This window comes from Haliotis cracherodii, unplaced genomic scaffold (genome assembly GCF_022045235.1).
Source record: "Haliotis cracherodii isolate W230 unplaced genomic scaffold, xgHalCrac1.p SCAF_40, whole genome shotgun sequence".
In the NCBI taxonomy this organism is placed as follows: domain Eukaryota; kingdom Metazoa; phylum Mollusca; class Gastropoda; order Lepetellida; family Haliotidae; genus Haliotis; species Haliotis cracherodii.
The window spans coordinates 1,544,960-1,567,888 of NW_027266298.1; the positions used below are offsets into that span (position 1 = coordinate 1,544,960).

Sequence of the window (22,929 nt, forward strand, 5' to 3'; positions counted from 1 at the left end):
GTACACCATTTACCAACAAAAACGCCGTGTGTTTTCGTCAGATTCAATTTGGAGCCAGACGTTTGACCGTAAAATGAATATGCTTTCAGCAAGTGACCAATAGAAGCGTCTGAGGTGCAAAATCCCAGTCCATCATCAGCAAAGGCAGATATTTTGGCTGAGTCATCTGTACCAGGTAATTTAACACCATGAATTTGAGAGTGATTCCGAATATACATTAATAGAGGTTCTAGTGCTAGTACATACAAGGATGGGGACAAACCACACCCCTGCCGAACAGACCTCAATATAGGAAACGGCTTTGAAATGTGCTGATTAATTATAACCGCACTAGAAATGTCCGTATAAAGAATTTTGACCCATTTTTTGAAATTAGGACCAAAGCCAAAAGCGTCCAATACTTTAAACAGAAACTGATGAGAGACGCTATCAAAAGCCTTCTCCTGGTCTAAACTAATAAAAGCACAAGGTAGATCTTTCTGATCCACATAATCCAGCACGTTTCGAATTAAATGACAATTATCGTGAATAGATCTGCCAGGGACAGCACAAGTTTGATCCAAGTGCACGATACTACCTATAACCTTGCCTAAACGTGTGCATAATAATTTAGAAATTAACTTCACATCAACATTTAATAATGAAATAGGACGCCAATTACGGACATTTTCCGCATTATTAATGTCCTTACACAGGAGAGAAATATAAGAAGTTTTGGAAGAAGAAGGAAGACTGTTTTGTTGAAAACACAGCTGAACAACACGTAGAAGCACATCACCAAGGAAAGCAAATGTAGATACATAAAATTCCTTAGAAAGCCCATCCGGACCTGGAGATTTATCATTCTCCATAGCCTTAAGGGTGTTTAGAATTTCGTCACGTGTAATATCACCTTCCAGAGAAGCCGAATCAGCCAAATCAAGTGTAGGTAAAGCAGCAAGGAATTGATCGCAAATTTCATCCTCAATGGGTTCATAACCAAACAGATCGCTATAAAAATCAACAAAATCACCCATGATCTCATGAGAGGTATTTAACTGATTACCATGAGGGTCTAAAATAGAAGAAATAGTTTTCCGTTTCCCTCTCTGAGCTTCCTTGCGTAAGAAATAACTGGAAGGTCTTTCACCAATTTCGAGGTCTTTAGCCTTAGAACGGACTAAGTTGCCTCTAAATTCCAAAATTTCTAAATCATAAAGTTGTTTTTTGACAGACGCAATTTGATCAGAATAAAGCCCAGGATGTAAGGATTCAGCTCGGCATAAAGTTCTATACTCGGACACCAAAGCCGTACGCAGGGATGCCCTATCTGATTTACGATCTTTTGCAAGTAATTTAAGAAATGAAGTTACTTTTGATTTGAAAGCATCCCACCAATCTAAAGTAATAGAGTCTAAAGGAGGAACATGAGTAAGACAAAAGCCTTTAAAAAAAAATTGAAAAGGAGCATCAAACAAAGAATTATTACATTTAAAATAGCCAGGACCAAAACTAATGCCAGCAAAATCCTTTAGCTTAAAAGACACGTAATCATGATCAGAAAAACTACATGGTGAGATAGCAGCAGAGACAAGAGAAGTACAAAGAGTTGAAGTGATATAAAAACGGTCGAGACGAGATCCGACACCGGCTGTATTGTGCCAAGATACCGCCACCGAACCAGGAAAGAGAGAGCGATACACATCAAAAAGAGAAAAATCAGAGACCCATTGCTTGATAATATTAGCCCCAGCCTGGATGTGATCCCTACCCCCCACCTTATCTAAAGGAGTGTGAAGAACACAATTAAAATCCCCGCCGAGAATAAGAAGTTTATTGGTGACAAAAAACTTTGCGACCCCTTTGAAAAAGGTAACCCTATCAGCAAGGATATTGGGCGCATAGACGTTTATAAAACGAGCACAATGCCCATCAATAGTCAAATCCACCACCAAGAGTCGACCCTCAATATCAAAATAAAAATAATCCACCACAAAATTGACCAAACGAGAAACAATAAAACCCACTAAAATTACTGCCAAAACTCCAAAAAGCCTTCCCATTAAAGTTAGATTCAAATTTTTTACCTAAAGTAACATTAGATACATGAGTCTCTTGAAGAAACAGAAAATCGATGCGATCAGAATTGAAACGATGAGACAACAAAGACAATTTACTAAAATCATTCAATAGACCATTACAGTTGAGAGAGACGAAACTATACATAGCGAATGGTTGGGGAAAGAAACATTAAACATATGACATAGATAATATGCAAAACACAACAAGCAGAAACAATATCAGGCAACAAAACATTCCAAGAAAAACAACCCTCAAAGGAGAAATAACAATAATATAACAACCCAATACAAAACCATAAGGTATAAGAGACTATAATAAATATATAATAAGGAGAAAAAAAACAGTATAAGGAAGAGGAAATTAAAACAAGCAAAAAAAAACAAATATAATGTAAATACACAAAACCAAAACAACAGGAACATCAATAACAATGGTGGGAAAAATTCAGTGCTATGATCAAGTTCACCCCCTCTATCACATTTCATCACCCACCCCATGGGAAAAGAAACCCCAAAACACCACCCCACCCAAAGAAATACACATCTAAAAAACAAACCACAAACTACACCCCCGCAACCCACCCAAAAACAAAACAATACACCCAAAGAGTCACACATCACAACACTCAACCCAGCCAAAAATGAGAAAAGGCAACACGAAACTACACCCAACCCAGCCGGATTATAGAAAAAAACAATAAGAAAAGACACCCAACCCAACCAGCATAGAAATACAAACATGACAATTTACTAGCAAACACTCCCAACAAAGGGAGAACCTGGCGGTCAAAACAAAGTCCATTAGTCAAAAGAATAGTCGGGGGACAAACAAAGGTCGATTCCAAGAGTCAGTCTAAACATATACATGCATTAGGGTGGTTCATGGGTAGCAGTTTGGGAAGAACGACGGGAGACAGTAGGAGACCTGTCTACGGAAGCCGAGGCAGCAGCCGCTACCCCCTCAGGCATTGAGGACCCCACCCTTTGTTTCTTGCGGGAGGACCCCTGAGAACCTTTATCCCTGGAAACGCTCCTACTAAGGGAGGTATGAGGCACAGCAGGAGAGTCGTCCATATCCTCACTAGAGTCAATTTCCAGGGCCGGCAGTTTAGCCACATGGGAATATGAGCGAGGGGTAACAAATCACCCCCCCCACCCACAGAACCCTCCTCAGTCACCCCATCTACATCCAAAATAGCCAAGTCACCTGACGCACTGAAAAGTTCCTGCTGGCTGGAACCAGCATCACGAGGAAGGTCATCCCCCACATCACCTGTACCAGGGACTGGCAACTGTGACACTTCACTAAGGCGGGCAGCCTCTTGAGCCTGTCTATTTCGAAAACTGTCTGGGCAGTTCTTTCTGTTGTGGCCCAGACAGTAACAACGGAGACAAATGGGCATACGCCCAGGAGCAGTTATTAACATGGAAATTCTGTCACCAAGTCGAACGATATAAGGGATTCGCTCCCTACCCTCATTATTGAGGCGGATGCGAATTATATGCACTCCTGTTCTGAGGTGGATCCCATTAATAAGGAATGTCTCAAAGTCTATATTTAAGATTTTTCCAAAACGCTGAAAATAGTTGACGAGAAAGGAATTTTTGATCACACCGTGAATCCAGTGAATCCTTAAATCCATTATTTCCTCCTCATATGCACTGAAGACCAGTGTTACAGCGCCATCTTGGACCTGACCTGCCGTGAGAAATAACTTGGCCCTGTGGTCCTTCTTTAAAGTCACGAACCAAACCCCAAACTTTTCCGTTTTCTATACCGACTCAAAGTCGACGGTACGCATAGTGGGAATCCCCTTAACCAGGATACTCACGATCTCCTCGCGGTCCAATCTAGCCCCAGATACTTCCACCCGGATGGTACGGCGGGAGGCAGCTTGATCAAAGTATTCCCCAGCAATGGGAGGGGCCACAACAGCACCATGATAGGCCATGTCCACAAGAAATAACACAAGGGGGGAGACCCGAAAGTCACACGGTTGCCTAGGCAACCGATGCCCCACCATCGACCTAAAAAGTTCAAAAAAGGTAAAAGGGGGGAGACCCGAAAGCCACACAGCTACTAATGTAACTGATGCCCCACCGTCGACCTGAAAAGTAGAAAAGGGGGGAGACTCAAGAGCCACACGGTTCAAGAACCGATACCACCCCGTAGACCTGAGAAAAGAACATGGTAAGCATACAATGACATCAATACAAACAACAATAAGAAACACTCTTAAGGAGTGAGCTAGGAACGCTTCCGGCTTAAACAACAGTTAAATTAAGAGAGATTAGCCAAAAGGCCGAGAAGCGATGCCAGCTGCCGGCTTGCGCCGCCAAAGTACATCTACTGACACAACATACCATTTAGGGGCTGTTTATTTACATGAAGCGCTTAAAATCATTGGCCAGCAATATTACAGGCGCCAATCTGTAAAAATGTTGACAGCACACGAGTGCGACACCCGACTGCAAGACGTTTGTGGAGATTTTCAGCGTCTTTGATGAATGTAAAAATGGAGTAAATAGACCCATTTTGCTATGTATAAAGAGAGCGCCGATAAAGCATGGCCAGACGTTGGGTAAACGTCCTGCAGCGACCCAGTCCAACGTGAATACCGGCCGCGACATTAGGACTTAATGAGTAGAGTCGGGGAGGCAAGGGGAGACAGGCCAACTTGAATTAGCTTGGGCCCGACTTTGACAGAGTCGCGCGTGGGTAAGAGTGACATTCCCATCCAAATTGCCCCAATGTAATAAATAAACTAAAGTTAAAGATACTTAAGGTGTCCAGCAAAGCTAAAAATGAATGAATTGCATGAAAAATTGCATTGAAGACAAAAAAACCGACTGAACTGTAATGAATATTGGAAAATGAACTCACTTGCACAAAGTGTAATGACGCGTCAGGCGTGTGTGTAGTTCTTTAAACATCTATTTAGGGGGGATGCGACGTTGAAAACGTCTTGTAGTGACGAAGCAGACTGTTGTTGTGACAGAGTGATTGTCTAGACGTCATATCCGGCGTGCGGCGTCATGGGCGACGGCCTTGGTTACGGGGGACTGTATGTAGCTGAAAGTTGAAAAAGGCTACTTTTACAAACTTGTAGGGGTTGGTGTGTTTAAGGGACGGACTGCACGTGTGAACAGGTATATGTCTAAGGTTTGGAAGTAATAAAATAGAGTATCTATTGAGAACTAAGGGCGAAAAACGGAGCGGCAGTGCCAAATAAGACGAATGTGAAGATGTAGGCAAAGCTGAGAGTTCTAATTTTTGATTGAAATATGAGTGGTGGGCCATTCCCGGAGGTACTGCAATACCGGGTCAACCCGTGATGAGGGCGGAGCAAGCCCCGTGGCACCTCATCCCATTCTAAAAATCAGTTTCATATCGATGTCTCCATTAGGAGACGTATCAGATATTAAGCTGATAAGAACAGATACTTTTTTTTCTTTTTCATAAAAACGGTTTATTACAACATGAGAAACTGAAAATACAGAAAACGACAGAGAAGTCACTACCCACAAAAAAAAACGCTATCACAGTGGTGGGGTAGTGACCATAACAAGAGACAGCTAGAAGAAATAAGACATAAGAAGCAACATAATACAGCAATAAAGAGTAAACAAACACAGAACAGCCCTGCGAGGCACTGTTGTAAAACTACAATGGACATGAAACTCGGAACAAATTAATACTGAACTAGAAACAGCAAATAACTGAGAAACATTAACAAAAGGGCAATATGGGGACAGAGAGGGGGACACTAATGGAACATGGACATGCAAGCAGACGAATAATGTCATTACACTAAATAGGAAGACAAGTCAATAACATAACACAATGCTCAAAACCAAATCACAAGAGCATATAAAAGAAGACATAAATAGCACATCACACTGCACAAGCAACAGTAAATATAACAAAACAAAACATAACAATCAAAGCAGTGAAAACAGACAAATGGATAATGAAACATTATATGTGAAAAACTAATTTTGATGAGGCATTGACATTGCAGAAAAAAGGCGAGGACAACCAGTATTGAGCAAAAGTAGAGGTAGATAGACGAAAGAAATCGACCCTAATACGTGTCTTTAGGAGAGCTAAAAAACGTAAGACAATATCATTCCCAGTAAGCCGTTTGTGTTCAAATTTATTAAGATTCCTTATAGTCCAAATAGAATATTTCGCCAAAGCCAAGAGATAGACACAAACAGCAAATTTCCTTGGATTGGGAATTTTCGGTACCAATCCAAATATGACAACTTCATGTGATTCTTTCAAAAGTCCAGAAGAGAGATTTACTAACCATGGGAAGACAACATTCCACAACACACAAGAGCAGGGACAGGAGATAAAAAGATGATCAGATGTTTCTATTGCTGATCGACAGAGAACACAGTCCGGAGAGACAGACAAGCCACGAGTATGAAGAATATACCCTAAAGGAAGGGAGTTATAGATGAGACGAAAATTAACGGATTTATGAAGACAGTCCACAAACGAATGATGTAAATTACGCCAAACCAGACCAAAAGGAACTTGTGGATACAATCGTTCTATTTTATTTTCAGTGATTTTTTTCAATAAACAATCATAAAACTGCTTGGCAGTAAAATTCCTGATAGCTACCAGCGGATCCGAAACCAGAGATTCAAACAATTTAACAGATAAAAAACAATGCTGATAGAATATAGGTTTCGTCTCAGAGTGAGGGATACGGAGGGAAGTAAAGTCAGGTGAATACTTACGTAAGGATAAACCTAACCAATATTTTGCAAAAAACGTCCACTTTGCTGAACAGCCTGTAAGCAATTTTTGAACATGTTTCAATTGGATAGATTGTAATTTCAAATTGATGTGCAGAGCACCAAGACCCCCCTCAAGAATGGCCTTATACAAAACGGAGCGCCGAATAGGTTCAGCCTTGGACTGCCAAATAAACCGAAACATCTCCCTCTGGAAGAGATCAATATAATGTTGTGAAACTATGGTAACAGCTCCACGATACCATAATTTAGATAGACCCAAAACATTGCACAGAATAGTCTTACCAAACACCGAAACAGAGCGCCCTTTACAAGAATTTAGAACTAACCGGAATTTGGATAAAACAGAGTGAAATTGATCATCATCACTGACGTCCTGACCAACAACAATTCCAACAATTTTAGACTGGTCAATCCAAGAAATACCGAAAGGGTGATCAGACCTAGACTTCCATTTACCTACAAAAAATCCTTTTGTTTTAGACATATTCAATTTGGACCCAGATGCCCTGCCAAAGCGAGAATACGTTTCTAAAAGATGGTGAATAGAAGCATCTGTAGTACAGAATCCCAGCCCATCATCAGCATACGCAGATATTTTAGCTGAATCAGAACTACCTGGTAATGGGACTCCTTTAATCAATTGATTATTACGGATTTTTTGCAAAAGAGGTTCCAGTGACAAAACATACAAGGACGGGGACAAGCCACATCCTTGCCTGACAGACCTCGTAACAGGAAAAGACCGAGAAATGTGCTGATTAACAATTACGGAACTGGAGATGTCAGAATATAGAATTTTGACCCACTTTTTAAAATGAGGACCAAACCCAAATGCATCCAATACTTTAAACAAATAGTCATGGGAGACCCTATCAAATGCCTTTTCCTGATCTAAACTGATAAAAGCACAAGGTAGATCTTTCTGATCCACATAATCAAGCACATTGCGAATTAAATGACAATTGTCCTGAATAGACCGACCAGGTACAGCACAGGTTTGATCTATATGAACAATATTCCCCATTACAGGGCCTAAACGTGTGCATAACACTTTGGAGATAATTTTGACATCAATATTTAATATAGAGATCGGACGCCAATTACGAACATTTTCTGCATTTTGAAAATCCTTACAAATAAGAGTAATGAGAGAGTTCTTAGATGAAGAAGGGAGTGTACCCTCAGAGAAACATAAATGAACGCGACGCAAAAAGACATCACCAAGAACATCAAAAGAAAACACATAAAACTCCTTAGTAAGTCCATCCGGACCTGGAGATTTGTCATTCTCCATGGCCTTAAGGGCTGAGAAAATTTCATCTTTTGATATAACACCTTCTAGAGTGGCCGCAACATCCGAATCAAGTTTAGGTAAATCAGCAAGGAAATCGTTACACATTTTCTCATCAAAGGGTTCAGCAGCCAAAAGATCGGAATAGAAATCAACAAAAACACCCATGATGTCCTGAGAGGAGTTCAGAGAAACACCAGAAGGATCTAAAATAGAAGAGATAGTTTTTTGCTTACCCCTCTTAGCTTCCTTGCGAAAAAAATAACTAGAAGGCTTTTCACTATTTTCAAGGTCTTTAGCCTTAGACCGGATAAGATGACCTTTAAATTCCATAGAATCCAAATCTTTAAGTTGTTTTTTTACTTCCAATTTCTGATCAACAAACTGTCCAGGATGAGAGGATTCAGCATGGCATAGGTTTCGGTATTGGGTTTCTAAATCCTTACGGAAGGATACACTAGATCTACTTCTATCTTTTAAAACCAAACGAATGAATGCCTGAATTTGAATTTTGAAGCTATCCCACCAAGCAAGCGAAACTTTTTCTAAAGGAGGAATGTGACTACGACAAAAACCTGTAAACAACAATTTGAAAGCTGGATCGAAAATAGAACTATTACACTTCCAGTAGGAAGGCCCAAAATCTATACCCTCAAAATCCTTAAGACTTACCGACACATAATCATTATCGGAAAAAGCACAGGGAGTGATGGTCGAAGTGTCGACAGCAGGCAACAGATGAGAGGAGAAGTAAAACCGGTCAAGGCGAGAACCAACACCAGAAGTGTTAGACCAAGTTACAGCAAGTAAATCTGGAAAGAGAAAACGAAAAACATCAGATAGTGAAAAGTCCGAGACCCATTGCTTAATAATAGTAACCCCTTGCTGTACCGAATCTCGATTACCACCTACCTTATCCAATTTTTTATTAAGTACACAATTAAAATCCCCACCTAAGATAATGTGTCTATTAGTAACTAAATAATGAGCTATATGATTAAAAAAATCAACCCTTTCTGCGGGTACATTAGGTGCATAAACATTAATTAATCTAATTCTGGACGTACCAATGGAAATATCCACAACAATATATCGTCCATCAACATCATAATGGTATTTATCAATTACGAACCCACATTTATTACTAATAATCAAACCAACACCCCTGCTATTATTAGACCCAAAAGACCAGTAAGCTGTCCCATTAAACCTAACCTCAAAAAATCTAGCCAAAGCCAAAGAATGCACATGGGTCTCTTGGAGAAAGAGAAAGTCAATGCCAGTAGAATTAAATTCATGAGATAAAGTATTTAGTTTACTTGGGCTATTCAATAACCCATTACAATTAATAGTGAGAAAATTATACATGAAAACTGGACATAAGGAAATTGTCATCACAGATTGATTGATTGATTAGTAAAAATATTTTATAGGTGTTCGGGCAACTAGGCCCATTTACACCTTGCCCATAATAAAGGTTTGCGAAGTACCTGGATATTTTATAAAGTATCAAAACTGCCACACGCTTTAATATAAGCGAGAATGACATTCTGAACATCATGGTGAACAATATTCCTAGAACAGAAAATACCAGACAATGAGAAGTCAATATTGAAAACTGTTAGTGCCTCCACCATTACCTTACGCTGATTAACATACTTTTGGCAATGCAATAAAAAATGAGCTACATTGTCAAGCTGATTACACACTGTACAATGTGCAGAAACGTCTTTATTAATAACATTTAGATAGGCTCCAAGACCACAATGCCCAAGACGAAGTCTGGTTAAGAGAACCTCCTCTCTCCGATTATTTCTAGATATGTGTAATTTAGTGATAACAGGATCGATGCCAAAGAGATGCCGTCCTTTTAAGGATGATGCCCATCTCTGCTGCCATTTTGTTTTAGCATGGGCCATACTGACGGTGCCTAACTCTGCAGGAGAAGGTAAAATTGCGTCATCCAGTTCGGAGTCATCAAAGTCTAGTGCAGCTTTAGCCAATTTATCAGCTTTCTCATTTCCAAATAATCCAATATGAGCGGGGATCCATGAAAATTCAACATCTAACAGATCTTTACTTAAGTCATTATAAAGGACGAGAATAATGTTGACCAAGTCCTGCCTTGCTGAGGAAGAACCTAGCCGAATTGCTTGTAATGCACTGACAGAGTCACTGAAAATTACCGCTGAAACAGGCCTTAAAAAAGTAATCCAACGCAATGCTTCAATGATTGCTCCTAGTTCAGCAGAAAATACTGATAAGTGATCAGCCAATCGGACAGAAAGTTCTCTCTTTTCATTAACAATGAATATACCAGCACCAACACGACCAGACACTGGGCACTTAGAGCCATCAGTGTAAATCTGCATAGCATTCAACCATTGTAGACTTCGGATATGTTCCTCAGCTATAGCTTTAACTCGAGGAGCTGGCTCACATTTATTTACCTGCTCCAGGACATCAAAATATACTGATGGTAGTCCAAGCAGCCATGGAGGCTTTTCAGGCAGAACAGTAGGGTCATCTATTGGAACATCACGCACAGTATGATTGAAAGCCGTTCTCTGAGATCGCATCCCATAAGGCCCCATACCATTTTTCCAAGTGTCATGAAAATATTCTATACAATCATTCAACACAGTTGACGTTGAGTGTTTTTTCCCAAAAGATTTCAATTTTAACATATATCTAACGTCTAACATTTCACGCCTGAGATCTAAAGGCATTTCACCAGATTCAACCTGTAAAGCCTCAACAGATGTGGTCCGGAACGCACCAAGACATAATCTTAGGGCTTTCGACTGAACAACATCAAGTCTTGCTTTTTGTGTAGCACATGCAGATCCATAGCCCTGGCAACCGAAATCAAGTCGAGATCTAATGAGGGCTCTATATAACATTAACATACACTTCCTGTCTGCACCCCATTTGGTACTGGAAATGCTTCTCAGAAGGTTCAGGACTTTATTGCATTTCTGAATCAGATAGTCAATATGTGGTTTCCAGGTGAGCCTCTTATCAAACCAGAGACCTAAAAACTTGACTTTGTCGACAAACTCCAATTCAGAACCGCACAAGACTAATTTGGAATCGTGAGGAATCTTTTTACGAGTAAAAATGATAGCAGAAGATTTAGAAGCTGAAATCTTAAAACCCCAATGAACACACCAATTCTGTACAAGATAGAGAGATTGTTGAACGACTTTGAATACAGTGTCAAAATTACCGGACCTTTTCCACAAAGCTCCATCATCGGCAAACTGTGATGTTTCAACCAGGATATTAATATTCTCAAACAAATCATTTATCATGACGTTAAATAATGTTGGGCTGATCACACTTCCTTGAGGAGTTCCATTCTCTAAAATATAAATATCTGACAGTGACGTTCCAATGCGAACTTGTATAGTTCTACCCGTTAAGAAAGCTTTTATCCAATCAAGCATACGTCCACAAACTCCAAGGTTATACAGTTTAATTACCAAACCTTCCCTCCACAACATGTCATATGCTTTTTCAATGTCCATGAAAACAGCCATTAAATATTCAGTGCTACCTAATGCCTTTTTAATGTCAGTTTCAAGTCGGACTAAATGATCAGCACAAGATCTATTTTTTCTAAATCCTGATTGAACTTCTGAAAACAGATGGTTCTTTTCCATGAAGTACACCAGCCGGTTATTTACCATTCTTTCAATTATTTTACACATGTTAGAGGTAAGAGCAATAGGTCTGTAGGATGTGGCTTCAGTAGGATCTTTACCAGGCTTTGGAATTGGAACTACAATTGCTTTTTTCCAAGAAGAGGGAAGTTTGCCTTCAAACCAAATATTATTAAACAGTAAAAGCATGGTGTCAAGGCTGATACGGGGAAGATGTTTAAACATATCATAGCATAATGAATCATCTCCTGGAGAAGTATTTTTCCGTCCAGAAATAGCATTCTTTAATTCCTGGAAACAAATAAGGAGTTGTAATCAGCAATATGAAATGTTGGACAATGTAAGATGTCCGAGAATTCAGATTCAAGTGTTTCTTTATAGCGGAGAAAATCGGAGTTAAAGTTATCTGTACTCGATACTTTTTGAAATGACTTAGCCAGTGCATTACTCTTGTCTATATTTGATGTTGCAGGCGTGACTTTACCAATAGACGGAAGAGCACGATGTGAACTTGAACTACCAGAAATCTTTTTCACTTTCCTCCATACTTGGGATAGAGGTGTATTGTTATTTATAGAACTGGTGTAATTGGACCATGACAAACGTTTTGCTTCAATAACAGTTCTTTTCAGTAATGCGGAAGTGTGCCTATACTCAATTAAATCACAAGGCAAAGCCGATCTTTCAACAATTTTCTTTGCCCTCTTCCTGGCATCATGTGCTGATTGACATTTATCAGTCCACCAACAAACAGGCGGTTTAAGCGGACGTGTACCAGAACTTCTGCCTATAAATCTTTTGGCAGCATCAATAATGTTAGAGACAAAGCATTTGGAAAACTGCTCCATATCAATTGAGTTTAGAGCAGGCGTGATTTGTCAGAGCACAAAGCAGTAAACGCAGACCAGTCAGCTTTAGAGAAAAGCCACCGCCGAGGGGTACCACTCAGATCAGCGATTGGGTCAAGTTGAAGGCTGGTAAACACAGGATAATGATCACTACCAAATGAATCCTGCAAATATACTTCCCAATCACAATGTGGAGCCAGTTGTGGACTGACAATGGTCAAATCCAGGGCCGAAAAAGAAGCAGAAGCCAAGTCATACCGAGTCATAGAACCATCATTAAGAAGGAAAAGATTCTTTTCATCAAGTAGTGTCTCAATGGCTTTACCTCCAGCATCTAACTTACTAGCTCCCCACAAAGGACTATGACTATTAAAATCACCACACACAACTGTAAGATTGGCTGACACGGTCAAAACAGAAATATAGTCATTATAGGTAGCAAGAGCATTATTATAGACATTAAAAATGGAGACGGATCTTTTGTCCTTCAAATGAATGGTGACTGCATTCGCTTCTAATTGGGATGGTGGCAACGTAAGTTCATTAAATGACAAAGTGTCCTTTATGAGTATAGCACAACCACCTCTTAAACCAACCTGACGATCTTTACGTAGGCAGACATAACCTTCCCAACGGAATTGCTGTTTAGGATTCAGGAACGTCTCCTGAAGACAAATAACATCAGGCATAGGATCAAGACTGTTAATAAAAACCTTGAATCCCGGACCATTAGCATTTACTGATCGAGCATTCCACTGAAGGATCAAGAGAGCCATAAGAAGGATTAAGACTGCCATTGTTGACCCTGAACCATGCTCGTCAAATCATCCGGGGACAAATGTAACCCCAAGAGGGACTGGGCAGCTGACGCTATCATCTGAAGACCATCAGTCTTGAATGCACGAGTAGTGCCAAGATTGGCAACTATACAAATAACAAAGTTGAGAAAATCAACAGGAGATACATTGTTTAAGAGAGGTGTGCAAGACGATTCAGGCAAGATGTCAACAACAGGATCAGTCTGACATTCAACTTCCAGAGACTCAGTCTGAGTACTAGCAGTCACCATGACTGGAGAAGACACAACATCAGAAATTGTAACAACCTGAGACAGTGGTGTAGCTGCAGAAGGTGGTTTAGCTGCAGAAGGTGGTTTAGCTGCAGAAGGTGGTTTAGGGACTGCTGGAACCTGAGCGACATTTAAATCTCCACGCACCTGTCGAACAGCCTGAGAATAAGACAACTTACCCTCCACTCGGACTTTCTGAATCTGGACTGCTTCCTGGTATTTAATGCAACCTTTGTAAGCCGCAGAGTGGGCACCACCACAGTTCTTACATTTAAGGGAACGTTCATTGCACTCCTCGTATTTGTGCTTCCCTCCACATTTAGTGCACACATGATGAGTGCTCCTACACTTAGCAGAGACATGCCCAAAAGACTGACACTTGAAGCATCGCAGAGCAGGAGGAACATACATCCGAATAGGAAATCTCTGGAAGAATATAACAACATGATCTGGTAAAGATTGGCCAGTAAACGTAAGTAGGACAGATTTGGTGGGAACTTTATCAGGCCCACGAGTCAGACGCACAGCAGAGCACAATAATGGTAACACAGGCTTTAACTCATCCTCAAGTTCATTCATCTCAATATCCAGATCAATACCATAGATGACTCCACGTGTTCTCATTAATGAATCAGGTTCATGTACGGTGACAAAATGTTCATCAAGTTCGGTGATCTGCAAAAGTTTTTTTGGCAGCCTCAACAGTTTTGGCTGTGACACTAACATCACCCCTGGCCATCCGCTTAACACTGACTATTTCTGTAGTGACCTTAGTCAAGGCTCGAGCCAAAGCACGCTGTGTCATAAGTTGACAGAGGGTCGTTGAACCATCATCATGTTCATCTACATCGGCTTTAAAGATGACAGTGGTTGATTTGACCTGCGCTGGATCATCAAATACAAAAGTAAGATCAGACCAAGCAGTAGGAGGTACAGTAGTAGGGGGCTTGGCAACACAGGCCTTTTTAGAAGTACCATCTGGAATACGACCAATTCGCTTCCTCCCTGAAGCCACCACTTTAAATCCGTCCTCACATTCCATTCTGTTGTCAGCCATTGCCGAGGACAATCCCCAACAACTGACTGTAACAAACAGCAAACACCAAATAAAAATGAAAAGTGTGAATGCAGTCCAACACAAGAGAAATCAAAACCAAAAGAACCAAAGAGGAAGGAACATAAACAGTCAAGTGTGGTGTAGAACACTAGACAAGTTGCTGAGAAGCAAAAGACGTCCGAACTCGACGGCTGTCAAGACCGAACCCCCTGTCATCACAGATTGATTGATTGATTAGTAAAAATATTTTATAGGTGTTCGGGCAACTAGGCCCATTTACACCTTGCCCATAATAAAGGTTTGCGAAGTACCTGGATATTTTATAAAGTATCAAAACTGCCACACGCTTTAATATAAGCGAGAATGACATTCTGAACATCATGGTGAACAATATTCCTAGAACAGAAAATACCAGACAATGAGAAGTCAATATTGAAAACTGTTAGTGCCTCCACCATGACCTTACGCTGATTAACATACTTTTGGCAATGCAATAAAAAATGAGCTACATTGTCAAGCTGATTACACACTGTACAATGTGCAGAAACGTCTTTATTAATAACATTTAGATAGGCTCCAAGACCACAATGCCCAAGACGAAGTCTGGTTAAGAGAACCTCCTCTCTCCGATTATTTCTAGTTATGTGTAATTTAGTGATAACAGGATCGATGCCAAAGAGATGCCGTCCTTTTAAGGATGATGCCCATCTCTGCTGCCATTTTGTTTTAGCATGGGCCATACTGACGGTGCCTAACTCTGCAGGAGAAGGTAAAATTGCGTCATCCAGTTCGGAGTCATCAAAGTCTAGTGCAGCTTTAGCCAATTTATCAGCTTTCTCATTTCCAAATAATCCAATATGAGCGGGGATCCATGAAAATTCTGTCATCACAGATGTAAGTATGCCATGTTTCCGAACAGGTCGTTCCTGTGTGTAAGCAGTTCGCGCACACACTGCTTTACTTCGCGGAAATAGATCTAAAAAGCATGAAAAAAGCATGCATGTGTGCCACGTGTCGACAACCATGTTATTGTAATTCAGTTTGGCATTAGGATTAGGATAGGCAACATCGTTAGACAGAGTAGTCATTTAGTGATCAGGATAATAATAGAAATTTGAAATTTGAAAGAAACTTTGTAAATGTAAATTGAAGTACAACAGTAATTCTTGTCTGTAATAAAACCATCGTAAATAAATTAGTGTCTTTGCCTGTCTATTGCACTTCTTCTATTTCTGCTGACCAAAAATGGTAGCAGAGCATGGTTAATTCGTTGTTACTCATGGTTACTGCCTGTTAGTGGATCATGGTGTTATTGGTGCAAGTTAGATTAGTTTGGATGCAGGAATAGTTCCAGTGCGAGACAGGTGAGTTAGTTCTTAGAAACAAAATGTGTTTATAAGACTTAGGTTCATACTACCAAACAGGAATAGTGTAAGGAAGAAAATGGCTGAACCTCAAAAAGCAACCTCAGACACTGTGCTTATGTTAAAATCTGAAACTATAATGTCGGACTTTGGTAAAAGTAATGAGTCAAAGCCAGCTGTGGAAGAGGTTTTGTTAAAACTCAAAAAACAAAAAGCCAGTGCAAAGACTGCATTTACGAAGGCGAAAAATAAACTCTACAATATGACAGAAGGTAAGGATGTCCCAACTCGAAGGTCTGTTCGAGATCAGATGGATCAGTTGTGCATTGTCCAAGAACAAGCAATGGAAGTAATGCTGATGATGTCTGAAGAATACTCCAAAAACAATGATGTAGCAAATTCTAAAACACTAAGCATTGAAATAACTAGACTTGAAGATGAGACTGAAAGTGCACAGCAACATGCTCAACAGTACTTAGACTGTAGATCAGATGCTAGGTCTGTACTAAGTTTACGAACAGGGATGTCAATGTTGTTCAACCAGAAACAAGAACACAGTAAAAGTCAGAAACAAGAATGTCCCGGAGAACAAGGGAAGGACGTTGAACAGGCTCAGAATGAGTCCATAAAGACTTTTGTAAGAAGTGAACATGAATTAGGTCAACCAAAGGTCATGTTCACGGTTGGTAGGTCACATGTTGAACCCAGTTCTCTTTCAAATAAACCAGACAAAAGCGCGATTGGACATGACATGTGGAAGCAGCTGTAGAGAGTTTCTATTCCAGTGTTTGCAGGTGATGTCAGATCTTATCAGAGCTGGAAGGCAGCATTCATTGCATGTATTGATAACTCACCAGCAACACCAGAATACAAGCTATTGCAATTGCGGCAGTATTTAGCAGGTGAAGCTCTTAGAGTGATTAGGGATTTGGGGCATAATGCAGTTGCTTATCAAGTAGCTCTTGAGAGATCAGAGAGGAAGTTTGGTGGCATGAGGCGCCAGATTGCTTTACATCTTGAAGAGTTGGACAATTTCAAACCCATTAGCCCAGGTCATGCAAAAGATTTAGATAGATTTGCTGACATGCTGGATGTTGCTGTAGTTAACCTCCGTGAATCTGACAGAGTAGAAGAATTAGGAAATGGTCTTCTTTATATGAAGTTCCTAAAAAAGATGACTGAAGCCATGGTTACAGAGTATCAACGTTGGGTATTTGATAGACAAAGACAAGAGTCAGTTGAAACTCTGAGAGAATGGGTGCTCCAAGAAGCAGAATTTCAAACAATTGCAGCTGAAACCATTCATGGTGTCTGTGATAAGTCAATAAAATCTGAACATAAAAGAACTTCTCGTACATTCCTTGGGTATGACAGTAACCAGAAACCTGATGGGCATTATGCTGGAGTAAAGAGTTTGTGCATAGTATGCAAAGAACCACATGATGTTTGGAATTGTAGAAAGTTCACAACTTTAAAAGTGCAGGACAGATGGAACAAAGCAAAGGAGTTAAATCTTTGCTTTCGTTGCTTAGGAAGCAACCATCGTGGTAAACACTGTTGGCAAACAAGATTATGTGGCATGAATGGATGCAGAAGCAACCATAACAGGCTGCTACATGTGGATAGGGACAGGGTTGATTCAACTGCTGATGTTGAAAAAGCTTCAGTTCCATTAAACAAAATAGAACATACAGACAATAGTTCAAAAGAACAAGCAGAACGATCACATGCAACTAACATGGCATTGAACGTTGCTTCAAAATCTTCATTCATTGGGCTAAGGACAGTGCCAGTAATCCTCAAACATGGGAATCGCAGAGTTACTGTTAACGCTTTGCTAGATGACACCAGCACAAGGTCCTATATTAATGCAGACGTTGCTGCAGAGCTAGGACTGCAAGGTAAAACTAAACAAGTCACTGTGAATGTATTGAATGATGAGAAAGCCACATTTGAAACAATGCCAGTCGAATTTGGACTTGAAAGTAAAGATGGTGAGGTTGACGTTAATATTTCTGCTTTCACAACAACTAAGGTTACAGGTGATTTGCAGGTTGTTGACTGGCAGAAATATGGAGTAGAGCTGGGATGCGCCCTAGAAAGTGTCTTTCAAATTCCCACCAAGTACTCAATCAGATACCTGTTGAAGACAGATTGTCAGAAGTTCAGTTGAACAGTAGCTACTTACCTTCAGCAAAGACGCTCGGTCTCATGTGGATAGCTGAAAGAGATGTCTTTACTTTCACTTCCCTGAAATGAACTCCACGATATCTAAAAGAACCTTTCTTCGTCAAATAGCAAAGCTATTTGATCCTTTAGGATTTCTTGCACCCTTTACTGTGAGGGCAAAGATCATTTTGCAAGAAATGTGGACAGCAGGATTAGATTGGGATGAAAAACTAGACAATAATCTGAAAAGGAAAGCATGTCAGTGGTTCATGGAACTGGAAGATCTTGCACATATCCAGGTACCAAGATGTTTGCGCTGTGGTCACGAGGTCAAAGAAACTACACTCCACAGCTTTGTAGATGCATCTGAGGATGCATATGGTGCTGTAGTGTATGCTGTGAATACTTACCAGAATGATGAAATCTCCAGTGTCATAATTGCTGCAAAAGGACGAGTAGCACCACTGAAAGCCATTAGCATTCCACGAATGGAATTAATGGCAGCTGTTACTGGACTCAGATTATCTGTTGCAATCACAAAGGCATTGGAAGTGTCAATAGACATCGTAACATTTTGGACAGACAGTTCAAATGCGTTGTCATGGATAAAGAACCATAGTCGAACATTCAAACCCGTTGTTGCAAACAGAGTCAGTGAAATTCAAGAGGTTACGAATCCATGTCAATGGCGGTATGTACCAACTGCTAAAAATCCAGCAGATATGTTGACCAGAGGAATAGCTGCATCAAAGTTGATTGATAATCAAAGTTGGTGGTCAGGACCCCCTTTCTTGACTAGAGATGAAGGTGAATGGCCCCAAAGGTTATCTGAAATAGAAAGTAAAAAGACATGTAAGCTAGAAAATGAAACTCTGAAAGAAAACAAGATCATTACAATGGTAGTGAACAAATCATCATGTGATGAATGGAGACTAAAAGCTACAAGATACTCAGATTTGAAAAGACTGGCAAGAATCCAAACTTGGGTATACAGATTCTTGAACAACTGTGTTGCACAAAATCATCAAAGGATCTCCGGGGAACTAACAGCAGAAGAAATTGAAACTGCACAGTTCAAAATCATAGCACAAATGCAGAGAGAAGAATTTCCAGCTGAATACTCCTGCCTTGAGAATAGAAAACCATTGCCAACCAACAGTAAACTCTTAGGATTACAACCGAAGTTGGATGAATGTGGAGTGATGAGATCTGATGGACGATTGGCTTATGCTGAGCATCTATCTCCAGAGTCAAGGTTTCCAATCATCTTGCCACGCAGAAACTGGATCACAAGATTGATTGTGAAATCTTATCATGAGGAAGGACAGCATGTTACCGGAACTAATCAGACATTAGCAGCACTCTCAGCGAAGTTTTGGATCCTCTCTGGTAGAGAGGAAATTCGAGAATGGGAGCGGGTATGTTCACAATGTCGTAAACAGAAAGCAAAAGTGGCGCACCAGATCATGGCTCCTCTCCCAGAAATGAGACTAACACCTCTACGTGCTTTCATACAGGCTGGACTTGACTTTGCTGGACCCTTCTTTACAGTACAGGGGAGAGGAAAAGCAAGGCAGAAGCGCTATCTTTGCCTCTTCACGTGTCTAGCTTCAAGAGCTGTGCATCTTGAAATCGCACATGGAATGGACACAAATTCATTTCTTAATGCCTTTTATCGCATGGCCAGTCGCAGAGGACATTGAGTGTGATAATGGGACAAACTTTGTTGGAGCAGAAAAGGAGCTAAAAGAACTGGTCTCATGTCTGGACAATGATGCTATTAAAAGAACATTAGCGAATCGTGGGACCAAGTGGAAGTTTAATCCTCCCTGTGCGCCCCATTTCGGAGGTGTGTTCGAGACCATGATCAAGGCAGCCAAGAAAGCTATCTCTGCTATATTAGGTCAAAGTGACGTAAATGATGAAGAGCTCATGACAGCGTTTATTGGAGCAGAAGCCTTGATCAATTCACGTCCACTCACCTATCAGACGTCACACCCTCAGGATGATGTACCCCTGACACCGAACCATTTACTCCATGGACAGTTTGGAGGTTCTTTTGCTCCGGAATCAGTGGATACAACACCCTTTAACCCAAGGAAACGCTGGAGACGGATACAGGATCTAATACGACACTTCTGGAGCCGATGGATGAAGGAGTGGATACCCAGTCTCAACCGAAGAAGGAAATGGCTCACTCACCAACCGGACATCAACGTGAATGACATCGTTTTGTTAATATCGCCCAACACTCCACGTGGACATTGGCCTATGGGAAAAGTTATCAAGACTCATCCAGGAAAAGATGGTTACACCAGAGTGGTTGACATACAGATTGGTCAATCTGTACTTACTAGACCAATGACGAAAGTGTGCCCTCTTGAAACAGACAGCATCAGTACTAGTGGATAAAGTACCAGATGTCACTGAACAAGACAATACAGGATTCTATGGATTCTATTGTGACATTCGAAGGATGAAAATGTGTGAAATTGATGGATTTAACATGAGCAACTAGCCAATGTGAGATATTCAATTTTGTGACAGAACCAAAAGAGTGTGTAATCTGCACATATTGTGGTGGTGTACTGTGAACTCAAAATGTGAATACTGTTTCATAAAAATGGATATATTGTGACATTGGATGTATTCAGTGCATTATTTGTTGAACTTTTCGATACATTTGTGGATGTGATCGAGGATATTATTTCGATTCTGGAAAGTCGGTTACTATTTTGTGTTGATAGACTCCGTTATATCAAGGAGGGGGAATATGGACATAAGGAAATTGTCATCACAGATGTAAGTATGCCATGTTTCCGAACAGGTCGTTCCTGTGTGTAAGCAGTTCGCGCACACACTGCTTTACTTCGCGGAAATAGATCTAAAAAGCATGAAAAAAGCATGCATGTGTGCCACGTGTCGACAACCATGTTATTGTAATTCAGTTTGGCATTAGGATTAGGATAGGCAACATCGTTAGACAGAGTAGTCATTTAGTGATCAGGATAATAATAGAAATTTGAAATTTGAAAGAAACTTTGTAAATGTAAATTGAAGTACAACAGTAATTCTTGTCTGTAATAAAACCATCGTAAATAAATTAGTGTCTTTGCCTGTCTACTGCACTTCTTCTATTTCTGCTGACCAAAAACTATGGTTGGAGTGAAACGACATCAACAAACAGGTTAAATACAGACAATGCAAAAAAGACTCCCAAAGACGGGAGAAGTTAAATAAATTCGCCATCTGTCTCATAGTCGAGGGACATGTCCAAATTCATCATCAGAAACACAAAAAAGTACTTAACTTATGGAGGATCAGGCACCTCCGCAACAGCCACAGTAGACCTTGTGATTCGGGAACGAGGAGGAGTAATGGCCGAGCATGCAGCCTGACTGACGTCACCCACAAGATGAGACTTGAACTTCTTTGGTCCTCCACCTCCCTCCGACCGTGACCTGGTCTTCCTCCTGACTGTCTGAAATTCATCATCATCATCAGCTGTGAAAGCAAGGGGTAAAGCAGCTAAAGCCTCATCACCTTCCTGTGAAAACAGGTCGAGCACCTCACTCACAACGTTACCTTCATTCGTCTCCCCATCCACATGAACTTCTACGGTAGTTGTCTCCTCTGACACAGAAACCTGATCCTTTCTCCCGTCTGGAAATACTGTCGCGTCAGGATCCTCACCTTCCTGGACCTCCATCCGCTCACCACCACCCTCCACTTCCACTTCAATTACTGAATCCACCGTACGTTCCTCCGAATGGCCCTCCCCCACCACACTACCTTCCTCAGAACTGACCGGATCACTGGTCTCCACGCCCTTCTGCACCCCAACAGCAGATACCTGAGGAGTTTGAGGACGAACAACATCACTCTCACCTGTCTGTTGACTGGCTCTGGCAGGATCATCTCGAGCTTGTCCCTGTGGACACATGTACCTTTGATGTCCAGATTCACCACATCTTAGGCAGATAGGAGGGCGGCCCGGAGCAGTAATCAACATGGCCATGCCATTACCAATCTTCACAATATGCGGGAGAAGATTTCTTTCATTTTCAGATAGCTCTATGGTAATAAGGCGAACACCACTGCACACCTTAGCCCCATCAGGGAGAACACAGGAATCATAAGTCATATTAAGCACTTTACCATACCTGGAGAAATATTCACCAACATAACTCTCCCGCACAGTATGGTTCAACCAATGGACCCTCAGCGTGACGACCTGTCGCTGGTACATGGAGAAAAAGACACGGCCATTCTCATATGGTAACGATTGTGTCTGGAGCAATATGTCAGCTTTAGATTGATGATTAAAGGTTAGAAACCAGCAACCATTTCTTTCAGCTTTCCAGAATGCCTCTAAGTCCGTACCCGAAAAACTCGGCAAAGCATTCTTAATAACGTTGAAAAGTTTATCACGGAGGAAGTTCCTTACCGAGGTCTCCGCCTTGACTGTAAGTCAGGCCTTGAAGTCATTCAGCTGCGTATGGGACAACGGACGCAGCTTGACGGCACTAGCCCATGCCATAATCCAGGAACACAATACAAAGAAAAAGTGGGGGGTGACCCGAAGGTCTACTTGCTGCCGAAGCAACAAGTCCCACCCGTAGACCTAGAG

General features: G+C 40.9%; 1 pseudogene; it reads right to left on the reverse strand.

Moving 5' to 3' along the window:
- Positions 1-5,347: 5,347 nt before the first annotated feature.
- On the reverse strand, positions 5,348-5,530 carry LOC139441475 (U2 spliceosomal RNA; annotated as a pseudogene).
- Between the last annotated feature and the right edge of the window lie 17,399 nt (positions 5,531-22,929).